We start from the raw sequence: 13,495 nt of genomic DNA, 5'->3' as shown, positions 1-13,495 counted from the left end.
TTGTTCGGCTCCACATTCGCATGAAGTTGGTGGACTCCAAAGATACATCCATTCGACCATATTGTCCTCTGTTCTATTCACGTTTTCCACTGAAGATTTTCGCCTGACGTAAGGGCCTCCGAAGGTGGGATCCACGCAGCAATATATGCATTTCTGCTTGTCCACAGGTTTTGTCTTGCCATTGAAGGTGATGCACTGTCATTGAAGGAAATTTTTAGCTGGTGTCGATGTAACGGGTGAACAGTGTTTAGTTCACTTTGCGTGTATCTGTGTTTACGGCAAGTTCTCGTCCTATATTTGGTTGGTCTACGCCACCAGGCTGTAGAGTTTATAGGCTGGCGTTGCCCTCAAGCATCCTGATGTTATTCTACAAGTCTAGTTGTGGGGAACATCCAAGTGCCTAGTGTGGTGTCACCGCCAGACACCACACTTGCTAGGTGGTAGCTTAAATCGGCCGCGGTCCACTTAGTACATGTCGGACCCGCGTGTCGCCACTGTGTGATCGCAGACCGAACGCCACCACGAGGCAGGTCTCGAGATACGGGATAGCTCTCGCCCCAGTTGTACGACGACTTTGCGAGCGACTACACTTACGAAGCCTTTCTCTCATTTGCCGAGAGACAGTTAGAATAGCCTTCAGCTAAGTCCATGGCTACGACCTAGCAAGGCGCCATTAACCGTATCTGAAGAGAGTCTTATTTGTATTATCAACAGCGATGTACCACAACATGGAATAAAGTTAAGTATTTGAGGAGCTGCATACTTTTCTTATTAGAATTCACTACTTATCCTGTTCCAGACTTGACGCCAGTCGGCGTGTGTGTACGCGTGCCTTTCGGCTCCCTTCTCAGTGTGGCGTAGCTAGCTTGTTACGCCACAACACCTAGCATGAACAGATCTATACCAAAAACGGCAAGAGTATCCAGTGGAACAGTAACGCAACACAATCGCCGGTATTTTAAGTAGTTTCGGTTGGGTAACCCATACGCAACTTGCAAGTTTTCTGATATTATTATACGAGGACACTTTTTCTTTTTGTTTAGGCAGTGCTTCCTACATTTCAGCACACGGTCCAGCGTGATTCCCACATATTCTGGCTTACGACAGTGCTCCAGCTCCATGCCATCCCATATGACTTAATTTTCTTGCTGGCGTCTTTGTTTCTTAGATGGAAAGTGCATACTTGAGTTTTAGCCAGTACGGTTTCAGATTTCTAATTCCGTAGTACACTGCGAGAGTGTGAAGTCCGTTTCTTAGACGCCTCTCTACTGTTTCGAAACCTTTGGCTTGTGATATTAGCGCCAGTTGTCAGCATAGAGGAAGCTTTTCGTCTTATGAGTTAGTGGCTGACCTTAACGATAAATGTTTTTTGTGTTCTATGTCTACTTTTCTTGCTGTCTTGCCGTTTACTCGACTGAGAAACTACGCTTCTGTAGGCGAGTTCCTAAGAAGCTGGTAAAGTCATAATCTTTCGTTAATCGATACAGTTTGACCAACACGATATCGTGCTGCGCAATATCATAAGGTGTGGAGAGATCCACGAATACTGCTCCTCTAACCAAACCGCTGTGAAAACATAATCGATAGTTTGTTTCAGATTGAGGATTTGTGCTGTAGAAGATTTATTTGGTCTAATTCCAGTTTGTTGGGGGATCAGTTGTAACACGGGGACAGGGCTGAGACTATTAAGGGACATTCTTCCAAGGTTTTTGTAAATGTGCCACAAAAGAGACATATATTAATGGAAGTAGTTGCTTTCCTAGTAAGGAGTGAAATTCGAGATCACAGTTCTTAGTTTCTTTCAATCGTCCTACTGTAACAAACTAAACTTAGGTAAAGTAAATGTTTCGTTTTTCCAATAATTGTTAACATTTTACCATAAGTGGAAAGCGTGGAATTTGTTACAGATTTGTGAGCAGTGGGTTATGGTGTGAGATATGTTCAAAGTAACCTTATTCGAGGGCTTGCTTTGGTGAACCCAGTCGCCATTCTACCGAGCTCATCTCCTGGAAAAGGAGAATGTATAGCAGAATTAGGCTAAGTTAATAGAGGAGCTGGAGCATGAGATACGTGCCCTTCAGATGCAGTTGCAAAATGCAAAGGAGGAATAAGATAGAAGGAGGAGGGAGAAGGGTGGTTTGGAATGGGAACTGGCAGTTGGTAAGAAGGCTGCTAGGAGGAGAAGATATTAAGACCTACTTTGCCCATCACCGATTCATTTAGTGGAGAGAAGGCTCTTGTTGCTGTAGGTGTAGGAAACATACAGCAGACCTCAGTAGTTAAGGACCCTAAGACAGCTGTTGTTTCAAATAGAAAAGAAGATTCTGTTATTAGGTTGTTGCATGGCAGACGTATAGGACAGCAGTTGCAGGAAGTGTTGGGGAGTCAGTACCACGTCACCAGCATTGTGAAGCCTAGTGCAGTGTTGGCTCGGGTGACTGTTAACTTACAGTAGTTATGTGGGAATTAAAAAAAAAAAAAAGGGTAGGTAGTGATTGTGGGTGGAACTGGAAATAGTCTTGATAGGGATGGGGAGTATGATCTGGAAAAGACAGCTACTCAAACCGATGGCATAAATCTGCACTTCGTGCAATTGTTTCAGGATCATGATCTGCCTCATCTTAATACTTCTGTTAGCCGTGTTAACATGGAGCTTGAGAAGGCCCTCATGATGGAGGGCGTGTGTCACATGCAGTGGCGGCAGTTCAGTCTACCGACAGATAGAGTATCAGAGGGCCAGGCCTGCACTTCAATACGTACGGCAAGGGGAGGTTGGCAAAGCTTATAGGTGACAGTGTAATTGGTGGTGGTGGGATCACTCATGGGAAAACTACTGAATTGTTGGTGTTAGGGCTGAATCTTTCTTAGACTGAAGTTTGCTGATAGGGAGACATGTGTAAAGAAGATTAGGTATTCCAGTAGGTAAGGAATTAGCATAACTCATCAAAATATTACTGAAACATGGGACTTAGGGAAAGGCAGGATTCGGTGTGTACGGGGCCTTACTCAGTTACCTTTGGTTGCTCAGTTTTTTTTAAAAAATCACGTACACTTTATTTGGAACCAGTTGCAATAATATTGACAATAAGGAACAATTATCAAATTTGACTGTTAAGACACAATGTCTAATAAAATTCTTAAGCAAGCTGCACTTACGGCTGAAGGCCTTATTGACCAGAAATTCAAGTTATTTGTTGTCTGAAGGTCCCATTAGTAACAATTCAAAAAAAAAAATTGACGGCTGAAGGCCAGGATATGAAATTCTTAAGAACAGTTAAACTTCTTCAAGAAATACTAAAATATTCCTTTTAGAAAAAGTCAATCATAAAAATTTCACTATTAAAAGCCAAAATCTAATTGAAACTTCTTAAGACAAATTGCATTCGCGGCTGAAGGCCTTTTTGACAAGAAATTCAAATTACTTGGCTGCTGAAGGCCCAAGTAGTAATAACTTAAAATTAAAATACTTTAAAAAAATCATCACAATCTGACCAAACCAAGAGAGAAGTGGGCTTCAGACAGTGCTCCAAGGATCGTCCTGGGAAAGTCGCTCAACTTCGTAACCGATGAGACAGACAGCCAAGAGTTGTATTGACTTAACCGGATTGCAACTCAAACTAATAACGGTTTAAACGCAGACCAACACTCTTGCAAAATCTACCTAACGTCTGATAACCAATACAACTTTGGAATAACCCAGGCCAGGCGGAACTGGCGGACAGTACTGTGTCTTCAGAATCCAGTGTTAAGAACATCCAGCAGCAGAAGGAACCACTACGACCAAAGTAGTTCAAAAGAAACCAAATATCCAGACCACGATCAAGGAGGCTGACGAACTACACACCTTACTAGACAGCAGCGGCAAGGCGAGGAAAGGTACTCTCCGAGAAAATACGCTCAACTCCAGGGCATGTAACTGGGGCGATAGCGACCACTAGGCAGAAAATACAGCCTGTTGAACTTCTCCGATAAGCACAAGGAATTCAATCATTAATATTAAGAAGCGAAGGATGGCTAACTAATTTCGAAAAGTTCAAACACTCCACTCGTTGCTCTTCGTGTCAGCAAACCTGCGCACAGCAATGTGCAAACAAATGGCGTGATCTCAAATTAGTTGAGCTTTCACTACTGGGTTACTGTTCACTCACCTCAAACGTCCTGGGTCCGGTGAAGAACGAGGTTGTGGCCCTTGCAACTAAAGCCCCTCGATCTGGTAGCGCCTATGTGCTGCCAGTGATCCTGGCATGTCTACGTGATGCCAGACCACACTGCTGCACCATCCCAGCCAAACTGCCCGACACATTCCGACCAGGGAACGCTGGACGTCCTTCCAAAAATAGCACCATGGTACTAGATATCGATAACCGTTGCTGCTGCCACTCGCAGACAGACAATGCTAGCAACGTAGTGGCACCACTGAACACAAGAAGAAAACGAGACGCCACTATCCTATTACACGATGTCAACCTACGAACAGCACCAAAGTGAGCCGCAACACGGCTCAGTTACAGGTTACGTTAGTGAACTGCTTATAATGGCTCTGAGCACTATGGGACTTAACATCTATGATCATCAGTCTCCTAGAACTAAGAAGTACTTAAACCTAACTAACCTAAGGACATCACACAACACCCAGTCATCACGAGGCAGAGAAAATCCCTGACCCCGCCGGGAATCGAACCCGGGAACCCGGGCGTGGGAAGCGAGAACGCTACCGCACGACCACGAGCTGCGGACGAACTGCTTATAGATGTTGACTGACATTACTGGTATACCCGATCACCACTTAAATAATGTGGCAACGCAAAAGCTTCCTTTACCACGATACAGATTGGCTGGATGTTTTTCAAGTTCTTTTCGAAGTGGGGGAGAGGCCATATACTTAAATAGTAATATTGCATTTGATTCTGCAGACGTTTCAAAGCACTGCACTGAATAGGTATTTGAATGTCGTGCACGGGTAGCTGAATTTAGTGAAACTAAACTCTTAACTCTAGTTAAATGTTCAAATGTGCAAATGTGTGTGAATTCCTAAAGGACCAAACTACTGAGGTCGTCGATCCTAGACTTATACACAACGTAAACTACCTTAAACTAACCTATGCGAAGAACAACACACACACACACCCATGCCCGAGGAAGGACTCAAACCTCCAACGGGAGGGGCCTCGCAGTCCGTGACATAGCGCCTCAAACTGCGCGGCCACTCCGCGCGGCTAACGGAAGTTATTTATAGGACCCCTAACTCTGATTTCAGAACATTTACGCTCCAGCTACAGAGGGCTCTTGTTTCACTTTAAATGAAGTACCAAAAATTAGTTGTATGTGGTGACTTCAGTAGTACTTTGGATGTGATAGTGCAAGAAAAAGTATGTTGGGATGTCTCCTAAATTCATACGATATCATGCAGTCTCTGTTTCTTTTTCAACCAATGTGCAGAGTAACAGCAGGGCAACCACAGACAAATATTTCTTCATTCTTCATTACTTGATGGGTATTATGTTAGATAAGAGCGGTATCGCCTTTCAGGCTATGATGTACAAATTCTGATACTAAAAGGTTTCTGTACTCAGACAAAAATCATATATAATAACAAACTATGTAGAAAAGCTAATACAACGGCAATAGAGAGTTTTTTATCTCTTTAAGGAACAAGAGTGATACGATGTTTAAGCGTCGATAACATAGATACCAACTATAATGCTTTCCTTAACACATATCTCATGCTCTTTGACAGCTGCTTTCAATTAGAACGCTCAAAACAATGTACTAGCAATAAAAGGCAGCCTGGGTGACTGACTGATGCAATGAGAACATTATGTAGAGCAAAGTGGGAATTATATCAAAAGTTGAAAGTAGTCACAATCGAGATACTGTAGATCATTACAGACAGTATTGTAAGGTGCTGAATCAATAATTAAATCACTGAAGACTAAGGATCCTCAAGGATAATTGAGTATCTAGCAGAATACTTATGTACGGTGCTGCACATATTAGACCTGTAATTTCTCCTTTGGGAATGGTCAGGTTTCTGAACGATTTAAGTACTCAACAGTAAAGTCGATTTATAAAATACGAGAAAGGGATAAGGTGGACAACATCAGTGTTCACTAAAGTTACTAAAAGGCTGTGTATGTAAGAATAATTGATCGTCCCATTTGACATAATTTACTGTCAAGTGTACAGTCAGAAGGGGTTTAATAACTGTAAATGCTACATTTTCTTTTCTCTGTTAGGTACGGGATGGATTAAACAAAAGGATTCGAACGCTATGCATCTTTACTCGGCCGACGACGCGAGCTGAGGTAACGGTATTACATTAAATGTCGAGCCGAAGAAGAGAAGAGAGAGTTCTGATGAATAAGCCGATGGGCTGTGCTCAGAGTCGAAGGTTTGGAAAATATCACATGGCAGTGGATGACCATTGAACATCTTCTGCAGAGTGATAAAAGACTTTGAAGGAGCTTCAGTTCAACGATCTGAGTACGATCTGGTAACTTTTGGGCAAGATGAAATGCGTTTCCAGGAATATTTCAGAAGAGATCTGATAAAGAGTGTAAGTGGGAATATTCATAATATTTTAACATGCTGAACTTGGTCCACGATTGTCAGTTGCCTTTCCATTATAATAGCTCTAGAAACATGATGATTCTTGTCACAGAAGTTATTTTAGTATACATAATTTTTGGCTGAATGCCAGATACGTATGTAAGTAAACAGACTCTCGCAGGGTATCACTTTTCTTAGTTTGGAATCACTATTTGTAATTAACTTACTGAACTGGATACACAACCACACAGGATAAATACAACACTACACACTCTACAGTCGCCAATAGAGTACTCAAGAAGAAACCACACTTCGCAAAGGAAGATAAACTTTTACAATTCAGCGGCCAAACTAAGGGTCTACCTGTATCAAGGCTGCATGATTCTTTGTTTCTATTTTTTATAACTTTGTTAAGAATTCTTCTAGAGATTGTTTATATTTTAGAGTTTGCCAATAACCATAAGTAAAACAGAGTGTCCTCATCGTGGAAATATGTTGGAGGTTCTGTGTATCTCTTTGGAAAAGACCGGCTTCAGAAATTAAAAATATTCTTAAATGATCGCGTCTGTCTCCTTACATAATACGTGCTCTAGATATTATAGCCATACTTTGATAAAATGTACCACGTGGTAGCACAGGCACCAGAGATGTGTACATCCTTTAGAGATCTTGTTCAACAAATTATGAAGAACAGATCGTGAGACTGTAAATAACGCCTCGACCGTGCAGCCATGTACCAAATTTCATGCATACGTTCTACCTCTTTGCCACCGGTCATGGTCTCCGGCGTCTTGAGGTGCTATTGATGCATGGTCGGAAGCTGTACTATGGGACCAGAATGCGAAGGAAGAAGGCAAAGCACGGGAAAGGAACATGCAGTAGCGCTGTCGGTAAAGAAGCATGTGAAGCATGTGTAAGGCTGGAGTGGGGTTAGGAAACAGGTAAAGGTGGTAAAGGACAGAGACTAATGGACACCGAGGCCATGGTGTTACGGGAACAAAGAATATGTTCCAGGATGGTTTCCCATCTGCACAATTCAGAAAATCTGGTGTTATCAAGATGGCAAAGGCCATGAAGCAGTCGTTGAAATCAAGCATACAGTATTAGGTGACATTCTCGGTCGCTAAGTCATCCAGCTGTTTGGTGGTGGCCTTTCATTCGGACAGACAGCTTGTTAGTGATCACGTGTAATGCCACACAGTGGTTGCAGCCAAATGCAGACTACGCGGCTTTTTTCAGATGTGATCCTACCTTAGAGGATAGGCGACATCAGTGACAGGACTGGAGTAGGTGGTAGTGGGATAACACACTGAATAGCCAATGAAACTGGTACACCTGCCTAATATCGTGTTTAGCCCATGAGAACACAGAAGTGCCGCTGCACGACATGCATCGACTCCACTAATGTCTGAAGTAATGCTGGAGGGAACTGACACCATGAATCCTGCAAGGCTGTCCATAAATCCTAAGAGTACGAGGGGTGGAGATCTCTTCTGAATAGCACGCTGCAAGGAATCCCAGAAATGCTCAATAATGTTCATGTGTTCGGAGTTTGGTGGCCAGCGGAAGTCCTTAAATTCAGAAGAGTGCTTCTGGAGCCACTCTGTAGAAATTCTGACCGTGCCCGGTATCACATTGTTCTGCTGAAATTGCCCAAGTCCGTCGTAATGCACAATGGACATGAATGGATGCAGGTGATCAGGCAGGATGCTTACTACGTGTCACCTGTCAGAGTCGTATCTAGACATATCAGGGGTTACATATCACTCCAACAGCACGCGCCCCACACCATTATAGAGCCTCCATCAGCTTGAAAAATCCCCTGCTGACAGGCAGGGTACTTGGATTCATGAGGTTGTCTCCATACCCGTACACATCCATCCGCTCGACACAATTTGAAACGAGACTCGTCCGACCAGACAACATGTTTCCAGTCATCAGCAGTCCATTGTCGGTGTTGACGGCCCAGGCGAGGCGTAAAACTTTGTGTCGTGCAGTCATCAAGGGTACACAGGTCGGCCTTCGGCTCCGAAAGACCATATCGATGATGTTTCGTTGAATGGTTCGCACGTTGATACTTGTTGATGGCCCGGCATCGAAATCTGCAGCAATTTGCGGAAGGGCTGCACTTCTGTCACGTTGAAAGATTCTCCTCAGTCGTCGTTGGTCCCGTTCTTGCAGCATCTTTTTCCGGTCGCAGCGATGTCAGAGGTATGATGTTTTACCAGATTCCTGATATTCAAGGTACACTCGTGAAATTGTCGTACGGGAAAATCCCCACTTCATCGCTACCTCGGAGATGCTGTGTCCCATCGCTCGTGCGCCGACCATAACCCCACTTTCAAACTCGCTTAAACTTCGATAACCTGCCTGTGTAGCAGCAGCAACCGAGCTAACAACTGCGCCAGACGCAAGTATTATATAGGCGTTGCCGTCCGTAACGCCGTATTCTGTTTGGTTACATATCCCTGTATTTGAATACGCATGCCTATACCAGTTTCTTCGGTGCTTCAGTGTACATGGGACATGTCTTCCAAGTAGGTGTGTTACAGGGATGTGAACCATAGGATAGAGCTAGGAATGGAGAGGAATACTTCGTAGGTTGGGTGGCCAGGTGATTACAACTGTATGATCTGATCTGCCCTTGTAACACTAGCCAAGATGGCCTTGCTGCGCCGAAACTGCAAACGACCGAAGTCAAGAGGGAACTTGAGGACGTATAGCTCTCCTGAACGCCTCAATTAGCATGACTTACTTTTGCGTGAAACAGGTAAACTAGTCCCCCTTTCGAATCTTTGGGTGGGGATGTCGTTGGAAGTATTCAACCCAAAGGAACGTGGAATGTTACAGCCCTTAATCACGTAGGTAGATTACAGAATTTAAAAAGGGAAACTGGTATGCTGAAGTTACATGTGGTAGTAATTAGTGAATTACAGTGGTGAAAAGAACAGTCTGATCATGACAGTATGGGATAATAAATACAAAATCGAACAGGTGTAATTCTGTAGTTGTTGTAATAATGAATAACAAACAGAGAATGCTGATAAACTATCTTGAACAGCATTGTGAACATCTTATAATAGCCAAGCTGGACACAAAATCGACAGATACCATAATACTGCAAGTTGAAATGCCTGTTCAGCAGATGATGAAAATGAAAGAAAGTATGATGAGGAAATAGAAATTATTCGTATAGTTAAGAGAGGCGAAAATTTAACTGTGAAGGTGGACTGGAATTCGCTAGCTTGCAAAGGAAGAGAAGCAAAAAGATCAGGAAAACATTGGTTGGGGGCGGGGGGAACGAGTGATAGAAGAAAAAGCCTTTGAGAGTTTTGCACAGCGCATAACTTAATCATAGGCAGCATTTGGTTTAAGAATCACCAAGGAGGTTATGCGGGAGGAAAATAACTAGACATAGTGGAGGTTCACACAGGTGCTGCTCCTACTGTTTTTGGATATAAGGAGATTGAACACTTAAGGTAATCAGTGTCCTATTTACCCCCCATAGCTGAATCATTGTACCCTATTTGTCTGTATCTACGGTAAGTTCTACGTATGTGCAAGTGTGAGAAATTTTTCCAGATGTTTGTGGGGGGCATATCTAACACCGAACTTGTGTGGAATGTGGGAAATCGCCTAAAAACACATCCAGGCAGCGCGGCACGGAACCGGCGACTCCCTGAGCTGGAAAGGCGTGCAAGTGCAGAGCTGTCTGGGCGGGTGACACTAGAAGGTCTCTGACTGATTCTATAACAACAAGATAAAGATTTCGAATCTATTTTAAACTGTAATACGTTTCTAGAGGTAGATGTGGAATAAGACCATAATAAATTGTTTATGAACTGTGTAGAAACTGAAGAAATTGCGAAACGATAGTATGTTAAGGCAATGGCAACAGAATAAATTTATGGATGGAACCGAAGGTTGTTGAAAGTTTTGGAGATCGCATTAGCAATGACTAATTGAAAAAGTGTAAAGAAATACGCAAGAAGACGTAAGGTTAGCTTCCAGAGATGGAATAGTGAAGGAATCAGAGAACTAAATAAATGAAAAGACAAGGCCTAGTAGAAATCCTTGAAAACCAAGAAGATGTTACATTTAATTGACGAAATGAGAAGATATAAAAGTGCATTAAATGAAGTGGATAAAAGAGACATCTAAAATATGAGATTGACAGGCAATGTAAAATGCCTAAGCTGAAATGGATAAAGAACTAGTGCAAGGATGTAGAAGCGTGAATTATTTGGGGAAAAGTAGAAGCAACCTACAATATAATTAAAGAGAAATTTGAAGGCAAGAAATTAGCTGTACACATATCAAGACATCAAGCCAGTACTAAGCAAAGATGGGAAACTGAGAGGTGGAAGGAATATATAGAGTAGCTATACAAGGAAAATAACCTTGAAGACAATATTATAGTACGGAAAGAGCCAGTAAATGAAGATAAGATGGGAGGTACGGCACTGTGATAAGAATCTGAAAGAGCACTAACTCAGGCAAGTCCTGTGGAGTAGACGATGTGCCCTTAGAATTATTGGAATCTCCCGAAAAGCAGCCATGACATAACTGTTCGCCCCAGTGCTCAAGATACTGTAGACAAGACCAGATCAAATGTAATAACTCCAACTTCTAAGAGGGCATCATACAAGATGATAAAGAAACAAAATCTCTCGTTTGCAAGGTTGTAGAAACCATGCGTAAGAGAAGAAATACTTCAGTTGATCGACGAAAGAAAGAAGTACATAAATGTTCAGGAGAATACAAGAACACAGAAATACGGGTCACTTAGGAATGAAATAAATAGCAAGTGCAGGGAAGCTAAGGCGAAATGATTGTCGGAAGGATCGACTCAGCGTATAGAAAAGTCAAAGTAAACTTCGGTGAAATTAAAAGCATGAGCGGGAACATTAAGTGTGCAAGGGTAATTCCACTGTTAACTGCAGAAGAGAGAGCGAACAGTTGGAAAATGTACTGAAGGCCTTCACGAGGGGGAGGACTTGTCTGATGACGCGATAAGATAAGAAACAGGAGTCGATAATGAAGAGATCTGCAAGAACCGACAATTATCACACAAGCAGCTTAACATCCCATGCATCTAAGTTGCTAAAAAGTATAAGATAAGAAAACGAGAAAGAAGATTATCTGTTAGGCCACGATCAGTTTGGCTTTAGGAAAGGTAAAGGCTTCAGATAGGCAATTCTAACGTTGCAGTTAATAATGGGAGCAAGACTGAAGGAACATCGAGACACGTTCATAGGATTTTTTCAAATGGTGCAAGATGCACGAAATACTGAGAACACAGGGGTAAGCTACACTCCTGGAAATTGAAATAAGAACACCGTGAATTCATTGTCCCAGGAAGGGGAAACTTTATTGACACATTCCTGGGGTCAGATACATCACATGATCACACTGACAGAACCACAGGCACATAGACACAGGCAACAGAGCATGCACAATGTCGGCACTAGTACAGTGTATATCCACCTTTCGCAGCAATGCAGGCTGCTATTCTCCCATGGAGACGATCGTAGAGATGCTGGATGAAGTCCTGTGGAACGGCTTGCCATGCCATTTCCACCTGGCGTCTCAGTTGGACCAGCGTTCGTGCTGGACGTGCAGACCGCGTGAGACGACGCTTCATCCAGTCCCAAACATGCTCAATGGGGGACAGATCCGGAGATCTTGCTGGCCAGGGTAGTTGACTTACACCTTCTAGAGCACGTTGGGTGGCACGGGATACATGCAGACGTGCATTGTCCTGTTGGAACAGCAAGTTCCCTTGCCGGTCTAGGAATGGTAGAACGATGGGTTCGATGACGGTTTGGATGTACCGTGCACTATTCAGTGTCCCCTCGACGATCACCAGTGGCGTACGGTCAGTGTAGGAGATCGCTCCCCACACCATGATGCCGGGTGTTGGCCCTGTGTGCCTCGGTCGTATGCAGTGCTGATTGTGGCGCTCACCTGCACGGCGACAAACACGCATACGACCATCATTGGCACCAAGGCAGAAGCGACTCTCATCGCTGAAGACGACACGTCTCCATTCGTCCATTCATTCACGCCTGTCGCGACACCACTGGAGGCGGGCTGCACGATGTTGGGGCGTGAGCGGAAGACGGCCTAACGGTGTGCGGGACCGTAGCCCAGCTTCATGGAGACGGTTGCGAATGGTCCTCGCCGATACCCCAGGAGCAACAGTGTCCCTAATTTGCTGGGAAGTGGCGGTGCGGTCCCCTACGGCACTGCGTAGGATCCTACGGTCTTGGCGTGCATCCGTGCGTCGCTGCGGTCCGGTCCCAGGTCGACGGGCACGTGCACCTTCCGCCGACCACTGGCGACAACATCGATGTACTGTGGAGACCTCACGCCCCACGTGTTTAGCAATTCGGCGGTACGTCCACCCGGCCTCCCGCATGCCCACTATACGCCCTCGCTCAAAGTCCGTCAGCTGCACATACGGTTCACGTCCACGCTGTCGCGGCATGCTACCAGTGTTAAAGACTGCGATGGAGCTCCGTATGCCACGGCAAACTGGCTGACACTGACGGCGGTGGTGCACAAATGCTGCGCAGCTAGCGCCATTCGACGGCCAACACCGCGGTTCCTGGTGTGTCCGCTGTGCCGTGCGTGTGATCATTGCTTGTACAGCCCTCTCGCAGTGTCCGGAGCAAGTATGGTGGGTCTGACCGGTGTCAATGTGTTCTTTTTTCCATTTCCAGGAGTGTATATGGAAAGACGGGCGATATGTGATATGTACAAGAACCAAAAGAAACTGTAAGGTGGAAGACCAAGAAAGATGCGCTCAGATTAAAAAGGGTGGAGGAAACGGATGTAATCTTTTGCCGCTACCATTCAATCCATACATCAAAGAGGCAGTGACGGAAATAATTTCCACGGTACTAGTGAGGTGCCGAGGGTAAAAACTGTAGAGGAAGAAAGA

Source organism: Schistocerca americana, chromosome 6 (assembly GCF_021461395.2).
Source record: "Schistocerca americana isolate TAMUIC-IGC-003095 chromosome 6, iqSchAmer2.1, whole genome shotgun sequence".
Classification (NCBI taxonomy): domain Eukaryota; kingdom Metazoa; phylum Arthropoda; class Insecta; order Orthoptera; family Acrididae; genus Schistocerca; species Schistocerca americana.
This window is presented reverse-complemented; position numbering follows the sequence as displayed.